The following is a 15,718-nucleotide window of genomic DNA, read 5'->3' as shown; positions in this document are numbered from 1 at the left end:
TTCCAACATTAGGTCTCAGCAAATGTTCAAGAGAGTTGATAAAATCTAGATGTATTACTTTCATACTCTAGAGCAGTTCTCTGCCTAGAACCCAGGATTTTAGAAGGCCTTGAATATCCTAATGAATATACTCATTAAGAATCAAATAGGTGGAGGTGGTCTCCTGGAATAAAAATTGGTGTGCCTAGAAGCAGATTTTAAAGTTGGTTGCTCTTCAGAACATCTTTCATCATATGGTCTGATCATCTTTATAACACCATGGCAGCGATAGCATTCAAATGGATGATATCAAAGAGAATTCTCTGGAAGCATTTATTTCCAGTTCAAAATAGTACTTTTTCTGGTGTTTGTCATAAATCCACATTTTCTTCTCTTCCAGATGCCTATAATTGCAAAGTAGAGCTTGCTTTGACATCTGATGGCAGGACATTAGTATGGTGTACTATTCTGTGGATATCCCATGTGAACATACACAACCTATTCCTCAACCAGATCCTGTGCACAGTAATGAAGAAACACATGATCAAGTGCTAAAAACCAGATTAGAAGAAAAAGATGAACACCTTGAGCAAGGACCCATGATAGAAAAATTTAGCAAAATGTTCTTTACTACTAAACATCGTTGGTATCCTCATGGACAGTATCATAGACGTCATAAGAATCCGAACCAAAAGACAGATGATATTGAGACTCCTGGGAGAATCAAAGAAAAATGTTATCTGGTGTCTCATTTGCCATTTGAGAAAATGCAATCTAGTGTATTCACTAATATGTTATTTAGTAATATAATAAAATGTCTTTTCATATATTAAAAAAAAGAAAGAAATATGCCCCTCTATCACTTGGGATCTAGCACTCAGTGTTGGCATCCTACAGTTCTTAACATCACTCTATCTCCTATGCCTTTGAAATACAAGATTTTAGGTTACTTTACTTTCTATCCAGATATCACACTCCATCCCACCCCACCAATCACTGCTGAGAAAGGAAGATCAGAATCAACTCCAACAGAATCAGTTCTATAAATTTTCATCAATTTTTTTCTCTTTCTTTTCTTTTAATTTTATTTATTATTTATTTTTTTCTTTCTTTCTCTTTAATTGTGACCTGAACAGTTTATGGACATTTATACATATTCATGTTTGTTTTTTTTTTTCTCATCTCTAGAATTTTTTGAAGGTAGTTATTTTTCATTGATCAATATTTTAAGGACTAGGATGTTTTATTAGTATATTGTGGTTTTGTTTTGTATTCTTTTATTTTTATTTTTAAAATTTTTATTTTATATATTTTGCTCTCACTTATCTGTTTCCCTTGATTCTATTTCTCTTTTCATCAGCTAACAGCCAATATTTATTGTTCTATCATTCACTCTCCCAATAATATTTTATTTATATTTGTATCCTACCTATAATCAACACATCCTCAATCACTCCTAGTTTGCTCACTGTTCACCACTCAAAATTGTAAACCCATTTGCAATCTTACTGTTTTTACTGTGGATAATAATTGATAATGTCATTTCTGTTTATTGTGATGACTAACAGGAAGTATTTGGTTTAATGCCGTATATTGTTTACATTGGTTGTTGCTATTATTTGTCTCCTACTAAGCAGTGACATACTGCAATCCTTCAGGGACATTATAACACCACAGGATAGAAACTCTGCTGCCTCAAAACCACACTGTTAGAATGTACTTCAAACAAAAGTTAATCAGGAGAGACAAAGAAGCTCACTTCAAACTGCTTAAGGGAAATATGCATCAACAAGACTTAACATTTGTAAATATTTATGCCCAAACAATGAAGCATCTATGTACATCAAACAAACTTCTCAATTTCAAGAATCAAATAGACCATAACACAATAGTACTGGGTGACTTTAGCACATCTCTCCCAACCCCAGATAGATCCTCCAAACAAAAACTAAATAAAGAAGCTATAGAACTAAAAAATTACAATTACTAGTTTAAACTTAACAAACATACATAGAATATTTCATTCATCAGTGACTAAATACACTTTCTTCTCAGTAGCACATGGATCCTTCTTTAAAATAGACCGCATCATAGGCCAAAAAGTAACTCTTAGAAAATGCAAAAAAATAGAGATAATGCCTTGCATTCTGTCAGATTATGATGGAATAAAATTAGAAATCAATGAGAAAATAAAAAATGGAGAGTCTCACACACCACTGGAGACTAAATAACATGCTATTAAATGACCAATGTTCATCTGAAGAAATCAGGGGTGAAATTTAAAAAATTCTTAGAGGCAAATAAGAATAGTGACACACATATGAAATCTCTGGGACACTATGAAAGTTCATTACATTGCATTCATTCATTAAAAGAATAGAAACTCAACAAATAAATAACCTAACATTACATCTCAAAGCCCTAGAAAAAGAAAAACAAATTAACACAAAAAGCAGTAGCATACAGGAAAACTTAAAATCACAGTTGAAATCAATAAAATTGAAAGAAGAAAATTTTGAAAATCAACAAAACAAAAAGTTGCTTCTTTAAAAAAATAAATAAAACCCTCAGACAACTTAATCAAGAGAAAGGAAAAAAGGCTCAAATTCTATGATGAAAATGGAAATTTTACAATGGACACTACTGAAATCCAGAGGATTATCAGAAACTATTTTGAAAACTTATAATCTAATCAAATAGAAAAATTTAAAGACAACAAATTTGTAAAGATGTATGACCTACCAAAATTGAATCTGAAGGATATAGAAAATTTAATCAGATCAATTTCAAGTAAAGAAATTGAACATGCTATCAAAAACTACCAAAAAAGAAAAGCCTAAGATAAGATGGATTTTCCAAATCTGTAGGATTTTTTCTTTTAAAGAAGAACTAACATCAATTCTCAAATTATTCTATGAAGTAGAGAAGAAGAAAAGATTGCCAAACTCATTCTATGAACCTATTATCACCCTAACACCAAAACCAGACAAAGACACATCAAGGAAAGAAAACTTCAAATCAATATCCCTGATGAACATAGATGCCAAAATTCTTATTAAAATATGGGCAAATCACACACACAAAAAATATTAAATAGATAGTGCACCATGATTAAGAGTGTTTCATTCCAGGGATACAATTTTGTTATTCATATGGAAATCAATAAATGTAATTCACCATATCAAAGAATAACATGATTATCTCAATAGATGCAGAAAAAGAATTTGACAAAATTCAGGATTCATTGATGCTCAAAACACTAGAAAAACTAGGAATAGTAGGAACATACTTCACAAATGCTATGTAGATGGAAACTGAGGCCAATATCATTCTAAATGGAGAAAATTGAAAGCATTCCCCCTGAAACTGGAACAAGACATGGAAACCCTCTTTCGCCACTTCTATTCAACTTAGTCCTTGAAACTCTCGCAAGAGCAATCAGACAGATGAAAGAAATTACAGGGATACAAATAGAAAAAGAAGAACTCAAACTTTCCCTAGAGCCGAGGACATAATCTTTATTAAGAAGAAACAAAAACTCTACCAGAAAACTTCTAGAACTCACAAATGAATTCAGAAAATTATCAGGATATAAAATAAATAACCATAAATCAACTGTATTTCTATATATCAATGATGAATCACCTGAATGAGAAATTAGGAAAACTATTTCATTCACAATAGCCTCAAAAAGACCAAAAAAAAAATACTTGGGAAACAGTCTAACAAAAGAGGTTAAAGACCTTTATAATAAAAACTACAGCACACTAAAGAAAGAAATTAAAGAAGATCTTAGAAAATGAAAAGATCTCTCATGTTCTTGGGTAAGCATAATTAATATTGTGAAAATGGCCATACTACAAAAAGTGTTATACAGATATAATTAAATTCCTATTAAAATTCCAACGACATTACTCATAGAAATAGCAAAGCAGGCATGAAATTCATTTGGAAAAATAAAAGGTTCAGAATAGCCAAAGCAATCATTAGCAAGAAAAGTGAAGCAGGAGGCATCACAATACCAGGCCTTAAAATGAACAAACAAACAAACAACAACAACAACAAAAATCCTACATAGCATTGGTACAAAAACAAACATGGGCACAATGCAACAGAATAGAAGAAACAGTGACAAACCCATATAAGTGGAGTGATCGCATACTGGACAAAGGTGCCATAAACATACATTGGAGGAAAAAATGCCCTCTTTAATAAATGATGCTCGGAAAACTGGAAATACATATGTAGCAAAATGAAATCAAACTCCCTCTACCACATACCGGCTGCAGCAAAATAACCGGGGGGTGACAAACAACTTGTGTAGATCGATTGAGCAAGAGTGGGAGCCGTTTATTGTAGGACCACAGAAGTATTTATACATTTCACCAGCTTATCTTAATTAACATAAACTAGATACAGCAGTCAACCAATAAGGAATCTCCACACTTAATGGCTTGCTGGTGCTACCTCACAAACCACTCTCCCTGGCAAAATGCCAGGCGCCATCCTGACTTGTTTACAGACTCTAACACCCCTCCCTCTCATCCTGCACAAAACTCAACTCAATATGGATCAAGGACATAGGCATTAGACCAGAGATCCTGTGCCTACTAAATGTAGGCCAAATCTCCATCATATCAGCTTAGGAACCAAATTCCTCAACAAAACTCCTAAAACACAAGGAGTAAAATAAAGAATCAATAATTGGTATGAGATCAAACTAAATGACAGAAATACAATGAAAACCACATTGAGATTTCTTCTCTCTCCAGTCAGAATGGCAATTATCAAGTATACAAGTAATGATAAATGTTGGTATTAAGCATGTTGAGGAAAAGGTTCACTCATATATTGCTGATGGGTGTGCAACCACTCTGGAGAGCAGTCTAGAGATTCTTCAGAAAACTTGGAATGAAACCACCATTTGACCCAGTTATCCCACTCTTTGGTTTATGCACAAAGTACTTAAAATCAACATACTATAGGGCCATGGCCACATCAATGTTTATTGTGAATTGACCTACTATGAGCAGAGCTATCAACCAAATGAGCTGCCCTTCCACAGATGAATGTATAATGAAAATGTGGTGTATATGTGCATAGGGAATTTTACTCAGCCATAAAAAAGAAAGATTATTACTTTTTCTGGTAAAAGGATGGTTCTGGAAACCATCATGCTGTAAGTAATAATTATAAAGAGGAGACAGAGACAAGGTGCAGAGGCAGGGAAGGTAGCAGAGTGGCTCTTTGTCCAAGAGGCCACATTTATTTATACCAATAGGTTACATTAGGTTATTAGTACCATAACTACATTATTGTTTAAGTAACAGTAAGGTTGCTTATACTGCAATTACATTTCACAGTTACATTATTCAAAGTTAGGAACTTTGTGCAGTTCTCAAGAAAGTCCATTGTCTGAAGTTACTGTTAGGCAGGCAGATCCAGGAGCACCAGGGCTTGATGAAACATTGTAGTTATCTATCAAACAAGTTTCTTTATTCCCAGAAGCTATGTGCCTACAACCAAGATCCAGGCTTGATGAGACTATAACACAGAGGCTTCTCAGGGCATTGCATACCAGCTAGACATTGCACATATATTAGCTATATTATTGGATCATAAGAGAGATTGCATGGCTTTCTAAGGGTGAGAAACAGGGTACCTATGATCCCCTGGGAGTTTGTTCATCAGGGAAACATTCCCCTGTACATTTCCACAGTCAGAATCCTTTCATGTCCCCTTTCTTGTTTTTTAAGGCCTTTCAGATGAATGATATTTGTTTGTCTTTTTGTTAATGTCAACAGGGGCAAAAAAAATAGGGTAAACATTGGCAACAGCAAGCACAACATAATAACCCTAATATTAATAAACATATACCTATGAATAATAGTTTGACCCAAGAAAAGTTGGATAAACAAGAAATTAGCCAATCCAATAAATCTAAACCTCCATTGTCTTCTTGAACCTTTTAAATGATATCTTTAAGGTAGTCTAACTCCTTTGAGATAGAATTACTATTATCACTTAAATTGAAGCAACACATATTATTAAGCTCCTGACATCCTTTATGATTTAATAGCAACAAATAATAAATTTTGGCCCAATTATCAAGAAGAGTTTGATGATGTTATTTTTGTTCTACATTAAGCATATTAATTGTCATAGAGGTATGATTCATATGTTTTTATGATTGCACAGGCCAGTTTCATAGTGGTTTTGTAAGTCCCGACAGCTAGTCTAGGGATATCCAGTAAGGAAAATGTCAAAGCATTAAATTTTGTCTTAGAGAGAAGGTTTACTGAACCATCACAGTTTTGTTTTAAAAGTCAAGTTTTAAGAATAAGATGTGCTTGTTTAACCAAAACCTGTCCAGTAGGATTAGGAGAAATTTTATGAATTAAAATTATATTTTATTGATTACAAAATTGTGTGAAAGTGCAAGAAGTAAATGTAGGGGCCTTATCCATTTTTAAATGGATAAACTCGTCCATAGTGGCAAAGCAGAGTAATAAATAAGAAATGTAATCAGGTATCTTTTTAGATCTTTGGGCACTAGCCCAAATGAACACAGAATGAGTATCAATAAAAACATGAAGAAAGGATTAAGGATGAAAAGGAGGGAAATGGATAACATCTATTTGTCAAAGTGCATTAGAATGTAGGCCTTGTGGATTTATAGATTTTCACATAGGGGCCCAAAAGTTGAGAACAGTTGTTGACTATAGCATGAACCTGTTGAGAAGAGATGGAAAACGTTTTTATTAGTGATTGACTATTTTTATGAAAAAAAATCCAAGGGATTTTACAGTATCTGAAAATAAAGGACAAAGGGATTTCATAGCTTTATTCGTGTGAGTGTTACCTTCTCTCAAAGGTCCAGGAATTTTGGTGTGACTGTGTATAGGAGAGAGGAAGATAGAAGACACATGGTGCTGCAAAAGAGTTTAAAGGGTTAAAAAAAGAGATAGTAAGTTGGAATCCAAACAAAGGCAAAACACAGCTATAAAAATAAGAGGAACAAGTTTAGTTATAAATTTAGATCTGGGCTGGGATTATAGCTCAGTGGCAGAGTGCTTGCCTAGCATGTGTGAGCACTAGGTTCGATCCTCAGCACCACATAAAAATAAACAAATAAAATAAATTTAGAATCTGTAATAATATTTAAAGCATTAGAAAATAGTCTTGGTGCTAAGATAATGGCAGCTAATGTTCTCACTGTGGAGAGATTTGAGGTAGGGTATAATAGTCCATTTATCATTAATAAGAACAGATATTACTCCTCTTTATTTACTTTTATCTGTATACACCTTTAATCCATTTATAAGAGGATTGGTAGAAATTAAGGTGGCTATAATTAAGAAACCTGATATAACAGAGAATTGTCCATCATAAGACATGTGAAAATCAATTAGTGTTGAAATATCTGTTCATATAACTTGATAGTAGAGAAAATCTGAAGGAAAAAGATATGAAGTTTTTTCATAACTAAGGTGTAAAATATGAATGTCCAAGTCAGGTAAGGATAAAGTTTTAGTATGATTATCAGTAATTAATTGAGCATACATGTCAGTAAAAGGCAAAATATCATAGCCTGAAAATATAAGGACAATATAATTATTTTAATATATTTTTTATTATAATTAGCAAATACTGTTGTGAAAGCATAAGGTGTTTTAACAATAACTATCAATGACAATGGCACATTAGATATTGAAAGTTGATCCACCATTATTGTTGATAATCTTTATTAATTTTCTGTAAAGTCTGTTTCAAAGAAGGAGTTAAATAAAGAAAGAAGTCAGCGTCCTTTTTTTTTAACAACTGGAAAAAATAAGAGACCAGTTTGGCATCAGCTGTAATTTTTAATTTATATATTTAAGAAACTATACTTACAAAGATTAATTTATTTTATGTTAAATTTAATTTACTTACTTTAATTATACCAAAAAAAAACATAAGACAAACATGATTTATAGTATTAATCATCTTTGTTTTTTTGAAGAAAAATTTTACACATAATGAATATTATATTATATTATATATATATTTTAGAAATTAAGACATTGTTATTTGGTCACCTAGAAAAACCCATAAGCCAGAACCTTAAATACATCTATATTTTTATTTGATTACTTGATTTGAATTAAGTTATTTGGATCCATTTTTTTAATTTAAATTTTAATTGATGAACACTTATTTGTTTAAGTGTCAATTTAATATCAAGTACATAATAAATAGATTTAAGATAGGCCTGTACAATTGGAAATGTCAGGTATAGAACCTAATAGCCATAATGGACCTTGAAATCAAAGGTTTTATATAGCCAGATATATGTCCTTGATGATTATCATATTCATCCCCAATATAACCATATTTATATCTTTTTAGGATTTGTTAGAAGAAATTTTGAATGTATTTGAGAGTTAACTCCAGAGAAATTGGCCTTTGGATAAAGACAGAATGTAAAAACCTTTATAGTTAGTTAAAACAAGACCAATCAGAAAAATACATCAACTTATATAGAATATTTAAAAATTTACATCGCTGAAATACTAACTTTTTATCAGGTCAGAGTGCACTTTTGGCTCAGATAAGAGCCAGTTGAAAGCCTGTGAAATTTTTAAGAAAAAGCTTTTTTTCAAAAAGAAGCTTATACTTTTAGAATGTTTTTACTTTTCTCTTTCTGTGTTATAACATTAGGGAGGAACTGGTTAAGAAAGCTGGCTAAAAACAGGTAAGATAGCTAGCCAAGCAGTTTGGATTTAAAAGAGATGCTTTTTTTCTTTTGTTTTAACTGTTTTTCATAAGGTAAATCTTGTAGGTCCTGTAATTTACATTTTAAATATAAGGCTAGGAAAATTAGAGATCCAGCAGAAGTTACAAGGTAAGTAAAACTGTTGTAACCATTTTTTCTTTTCTTTTATAATTTTCTTAAAGCATGGTGTTGTAGTTTATATATTTTGTGAAGAGTTATTTTTTTCTTTTTTCTTTTTGTTTTAAATCTTGGAAATCTTGTAACAGTTTCCACACATGGTTGGTTATAAGTAATGATTTGTTGTGGATTGGAAAGGATAGAGCATGGTAGCCACAGGGAGCTTTTGGATACTTGTTTATTTTTATTTCCTTTGCCCCAAACCATGGTGGCCTCTTGAGGTCATGCATAAAGCCATACCATAAAAATATTTATTACCATGACTTTGGTATTTGTGTCTGATATCTCTTGACTGCTCACTTAAACAAGAGTTAAGTTAGGTCTACTTACAGTAACTGATAAAAATGCTTCAATGATGGTAGAGTCAAACCTTATATTTTTCCTTTCACTTAAATGTTTTAATTCTTTGAATCCAGCAAAAGGGAACTGTTCATATTTAGGTTTATTAGCAGAGTTTATCTTAAAAAAACAGACAGGTACGTTATGAGACTCCCCCTCCTCCACAGGTTGTCCCAAACACTCAATTTACTTGGATCTAGCTGGGGGCAGCACAGTTGCTATAGCAGACCACAGAGGCAATGGCAGTGAATTAATTAGAGGTGTCTTATGTATGGGAGGCTCCAGGACAAAGAGTTGTTGCCAGGGCTATGTCAATGCTGTGGGAGGAGCAGTGGGGAATTTAAAGGTGCCACATAACCAGGCACAGAAGGAGAAGAGCAGGCAGGTTGAGAAATAGAGGTTTTATCAAGCACATCTAAAAAGAAACCAAGTTTGAAGCATAGGTATAGAAGTTTGTGGCTTCTCATTAAGTGTTTCACCTATTTTCTCCCAGTCCTTTAAATTTAGTTTCTCACTTTCTGGATAAAAAGACAACAAGAGCTTATCTCTGTCAGCAAGGCAGTAAGATCAGCATTATTTATGGTATGTCCAGCCTTGCAAATAGGAGAGAAAGTTTGAACTGATGATGTCCTTGAGTGTTAGATAGAGATGGAGAATTATCCATAGCCTACTGATTAGGGGTCAGTACTAGCCGATGAAAGAGATGCATGTCAGAAGCCTGTTCCAGGCATGAGTAAGCTACTCCCTTCCCTGTTGCCTGTCAAGGTCAAAAAGGGTCTCTATTAAGGCAGATTCTATTGTCCCAAACTCTCTGTGGATTGAGAGGATTTGGGGGGAGATATCTTGTCTTGTGTCCCAACATTGGTCACCAGTTGTAGGGAATAATAATAAAGAGGAGACAGAGACAAGGTACAGGTGCAGGGAAGGTGGCAGAGTGGCTCTTTGTCCAAGCAGCCACATTTATTTATACCAATAGGTTACAATAGGTCATTAGTACCTTAACTACATTACTGTTTATAGTAACAGTAAGGTTGCTTATACTGTGGTTACATTTCACAGTTACAATATGCAATGTTAGGAGCTTTGTGCAGTTCTCAAGAAAGTCCATTGTCTGAAGTTGTTAGGCAGACAGATCCAGAAGCAACAGAGCTTGATGAAACATTGTAGTTATCTATCAAACAAGTTTCTTTATTCCCAGGAGCTATGTGCTTACAATCAAGGTCAAGGCTTGATGAAGCTCTAACACAGAGGCTTCTCAGGGCATTACATATCAGCTAGACATTGCACATATATTAGCTATATTACTAGATCCTAAGAGAAATTGCATGGGTTTCTGAGGGTGGGAAACAGGGTGCCTGTTAACTCCTAGGAGTTTGCTCATTAGGGGAATGCTTCTGTGTACATTTCCATGGTCAGAATCCCTACATCATGCTAAGTGAAATAGGTCAATTCCCAAAAAGCAAAAATTGAATGTTCTCTTTGATATGTGGATGCTAACAGACAACAAGAGGTAGGGAGGGAAAGAATAAAAACTCAGTAGTTTAGACAAAGGGGAATGAATGAATGGGAGGGAGATAGGAATAGGAAAGACAGTAGAATGAATGGAACATTCCTTTGCAAATTTATATATGAACACCCCACCAGTGGAACTCTACTTCATGTGTAACCTTAAGAATGGAATCTTAATTAGAACTAATTATACTCCATGTATGTATAATAATACTGTCATGTATATCTATAAAGAACAAATTTTTAAAAATTTTAAAAAGAACTCAAGAAGGCCAGTTGGTCATCTAGCCTACCCATAGATCCACCCTTAACACTGAATTTTTATTCTGTTAAATATGTTTTGTTTTGTTTCTACAATTCAGGTGTGTATCACTGTTTATTATTATCATAGGTGATTTGACTCTGGGTCAATCTTATAGAGTTCATTCAATTTGTATAGTTTAACAATTTCATTACTGGCTCACTTAAAAGTCTCCTAAAGCATTTCCCTAGTACTAAATTAATTCCTACTACTTAATGTTAGGTTAGATGTTTTAAATGAGCCAACCACTTTCTTCAATGGATTTCTGAGAATTCTTACCCAGTTCAGTGGTATGATGTTAAAGTTATCAAAAACTTGTACTTGCCAGTGTTCTCTCCATAAATCTTCTCAGTACTAAAGATCTTAGGTTTATACTTCCATGCATAGCTTTCAGAAGTGTACCAAAATTAAATAATTAACTATCAGCTGATGACAAGGTTTTACATAACCAGGGTTAAAGATCTGATGAGAGTTTATTAGAATGCAATTGACAGGAAATTTTGTTATTTCTTCAAAACACAGTATTTTAAGATAATAATTAGTATGCTGACTATAACTACACCTGGACTCTCAGATTTCATACATTTTTGAAACACACCCTGGTTACATGCTCAACATACTCAACATAACTTAAAGAAAGCTAAGTATAATTTATTATTTTACAATGCTTCTCGTGCAATTTTACATATCAAATCATCATAATTAATTTAGTAGTTCTATTTTTATAAGGAGAAGTAATAAAGTTTTTTTTGTGATATTTTAGGGAGCCATAAGAAACCAATACTCCAAAAATATCTCATCAGAATTTCTTTAAAATTTGTTCTAGAGAAATTATCAAAAATTTCTAAGAGTTTAAAGCTCTTGATTAAAACAGAATCACAATAGTTATTTGATTAATCAGATGATTAAAAAAATACTTCAAAGGCAAATAGAGAAAGTTACATAGTTATAAGGGGGAAAATCCCTTAGCTCATTTAATAAAATTCAGTTTTCTTAAGTAATGAATGACCTAATAAAGGCAAAGTGAAACAAAGGAATATCTTTAAATATGTTTTGTTTTGCTTCTACAATTCAGGTTGTATCACTGTTTATTAAGTAGATTATCAGGTAATTTGACCCTGGCTCAATCTTATAGAGAAAACAAAGAAATATCTTGATAGAAACAGAGCCTTTGTTTTCTAGTTCAGTTATCTGAAATACAGAGAAAATCCTTTCTTAACTCCCTATTTAGAGCAGACAAACACTTCAGGAAAAAAAAAATTTAACAGAGAGAATCAGCTTCCAGTTTCTCATCAATGTAATTTTGATATCAATGTTCATTTTTTAGAAAAACTTATAATTTACTTTTTATCTTAACCAGCTTGATCAGACACACAATTCATTTTCAAAGATTACTCTTCAATAAATCTTGCAAAACTTTTTTATATCCATTCAGTTTTTGTCCCATAACTTTCCTCTTTTTTCACTTTGAAACCACTAGTATTTCTACTTTAAAACAAAAATGATCCTGTTTCTCTTAACATTCTCATGCCTTTTAGATTTCCTAAAAAGTACATCTTCCATTCCTTGTATTCTTGCGTATGGTATTATTTCCTTCATTACTTCCATTGATTTCAACTACATATATATTAGTTAGAATTCTTAACCCTTATTTACCTTAATTTTCAGTGAACGCTGGCAATTTGTGACCTGTCAATCACACCAACAATGTGTGGATTAGAAGTCTATGAATCATAATTTCTACAAGTATATGTTTTCTTACAGGACAATTTGCATTGCATCACAGAATATGCTTACTAACTGTCCCAAATATTTTCAGTCTCTCTTTAATAAGAAACTGTAAAGGAGGAAAAATTTTATTTCAATTCTCTTAACTTTTTTTTTCTTTTTTATTTAAGTTAGGCCTGAGAATTATATAGTTAATAGAGATTTCTCTCAGCCTCAACTTTCTGTGCATCATGATAAGAATAGTAAAACATTTTGGTATAGGAAAAACATCTCTCACATGGGAATTTTATCTTCCTTACATATTTTAAGACACTAGCAATTTTGCTACTATTGCTTAGGAAAATGAGACAATGCATAGTTAGCAATCATCTTGAGTTATTTTCCTTGCTGAAAAAATTTTGTATTATAGAGATAACATCAGCTTATTTTACTAATAAACCTAGATAGGAAAAGTTTCATTTCTATATATATTTCTGACAACTCAAAACACATGTCTATTTTAATCAAAATGACACATTTTAGATGTTTTTCTTTTTTCTAAAGATTATCCCAGTACACATTAACTTGGAAAATAATTTGGGTTAGTTTATATCCTTGTAAGAATTTAAGGAATACTTAATTAATGTAAGCACTTATTATCATATGTAAGTTAATTAAATAAAGTTCTATGACAACTTAATTTTGGCAATACTACAAAGAGTAGAAAAGTTTACATACAGATAACATATAAACACATATAAACAAAAACATATCTTATATATTTTATTTAAAATTTTTATCTACATGCCAAATATAATAATACAAAGCTTACTAATTTATTAAAGAATATCTGGAGCTGAATTGCTTTTCTGGGAAATGAACAAGATTACTGGCCCAGATGGTCAAAGCTTGTGACTAATACTTGTAGAAAAAAAATTTGGATATACTTGCCATTTGCCTTCTAAAAGGAATCTTTTAGAGGCAATCTTGGATTCATTTAATTTTAGAGATGACTCTGTGTATCAGTTAAAGACTGCATTCCATTTTTTTCTTTTGATGTTTTTGGATTTTTTTCTTTTCTAATATGACTTTCAAGTGAGCAACTTTATCTAGATTAAAACTTCTCCTCAGTGTCTGCTATAATTAAAAGTTGTTCTTAGTATAGCTAATCCATTTTTCCAAACACACATAGATTCTAGGCTGGTAATTCTTGCCTAAATTAGCCAGAGTCCCAGAAAATGAAGGTCCAAGCTTTTTAGAATCGAAAAAACCCACATTCAAATGGTACCTACCTAAGGCTTCTAACTGGAGGCAACTCAATTATTTATCAGCTCCAATCTAATTTAGACTCCTATCCAATAAAAAAAAAATGTTCAAATAAAGTCAAAGAATTCAAAATACCCACAGAATGAATTCAAGAAATAACTCACGCACAGTTGCTGTGAAAGAGCTAAGTACTAAACAGGTTCTTTTACCTGGTCTTTTAGTAATCCTGGGGGTTACTCAAGGGCTATTTTTTTTTTTTTTAGTTCAAAAAAGCACTTGATAAAAGTACTGATGAAAGTAAAAGAATAACAACAAAATCTTACGTTTTTAGTGCTATTTTTTATCTTCAAAGTACTCTTCACAGAATAGTTAATTACTTCTAATAGAATAACATGAAGATACTAGGAACAATTATGGATTTTATTACTGAGAAGGAAAAATAATTACAAAAATTATGTCTATTTCCCTCTAAGTTTATGGATGACTGCTATTTATTGTTTTCTAAAGTCAAGATTATCTTTGAGTCCTTTAGTTAGCAATTTCAGAAAAATCTCACAATTTAAAACCTAAATAACACTTCATACAAATGCTGCTAGACAATACATTTATATTTTAATCCAATGTATGTGTCAATCTCATGAATTTCATCATGTCATTGTAGAAATGTATTGTGAATTAAAACATCTAATTTAACATACAGAAAATTAAACTAGAAGAGTCCCTGACCTAACTTTTTTTAATTTTTATTTTAAAGATGAGACAACTTAAAGTTACTGTAAGCATATACTCTCATAATTAGGAAAGAGAAATTGCATACAAAAATACCAGTAGTTCTTCCTATCTTTTAGACTACTCCAATTTCTAGAACATTACTCATTTTTAGAAACCAAAAGATTTTGTTCACATGTTCAAAGTACATCATATGCTATGATGATAGTCTACATAGTTTTAACTGAAACAATATTTACATTTAGAAGAACTTTATCATTTTAAAGCTTGCATTTCTAGGGCTACCATTTTAAGGAACTATTTGTCCATTTGTTTCTGTATACAATATTTTAGGACTCTACATTGCTTGAAAATTCCATTGTTATTTTCATATGCTCTGTTTTTATATCTATCTGAAATTTATCAGTTGAGCTTCAAATCTTTGTTCATTTGATTTCAATTTAATGGGTATGAACTAAAACTTATATATATATATATATATATATATATATATATATAAGATATATATTTGTGTAAACTATAAGAGATCAAAAATGAATGTAACATAAGTCTTTACCCTTAAGGACTTAAAATCATTAGGAGAAAAACTCTATATATAGAAATAACTAAAATATGAGTTTCAATATGAAAAGTCTTCATACAGAAGTGTAAAAATAGGCACTGGGGAAGGTAAGCAAAGAGGTCAATTTATCCCCTAGACAACATCACAAATGTAAGACAACTATGGCTAGCTGCTGTGATTTTCCTCCATTATCAAGAGAAACTCAAATTCTAATAAATTAAATATTTCCTCTTATTTTCATAATTTAATTTAAAATTTTTAAGCATTCAGAATCTACCTTATGTTCTGATTTATCTCTTTCCATTCTCTGCTTAGTTTCTCCAAAGTGGCCCCACTAGTTGAAGCCAGGATTATGGTCTAGGCTTTTCTATAATGAAGTAAGAATAATATCATT

General features: G+C 31.9%; 1 pseudogene; it reads left to right on the top strand.

The window, feature by feature from the left end:
• The first annotated feature begins 258 nt into the window (after nt 1-258).
• LOC144366062 (large ribosomal subunit protein mL42 pseudogene) lies at nt 259-859 on the top strand (annotated as a pseudogene).
• Nucleotides 860-15,718: the final 14,859 nt, after the last annotated feature.

The sequence above is a fragment of the Ictidomys tridecemlineatus genome, chromosome 8 (genome assembly GCF_052094955.1).
Source record: "Ictidomys tridecemlineatus isolate mIctTri1 chromosome 8, mIctTri1.hap1, whole genome shotgun sequence".
NCBI lineage: Eukaryota > Metazoa > Chordata > Mammalia > Rodentia > Sciuridae > Ictidomys > Ictidomys tridecemlineatus.
This window is presented reverse-complemented; position numbering and strand designations above follow the sequence as displayed.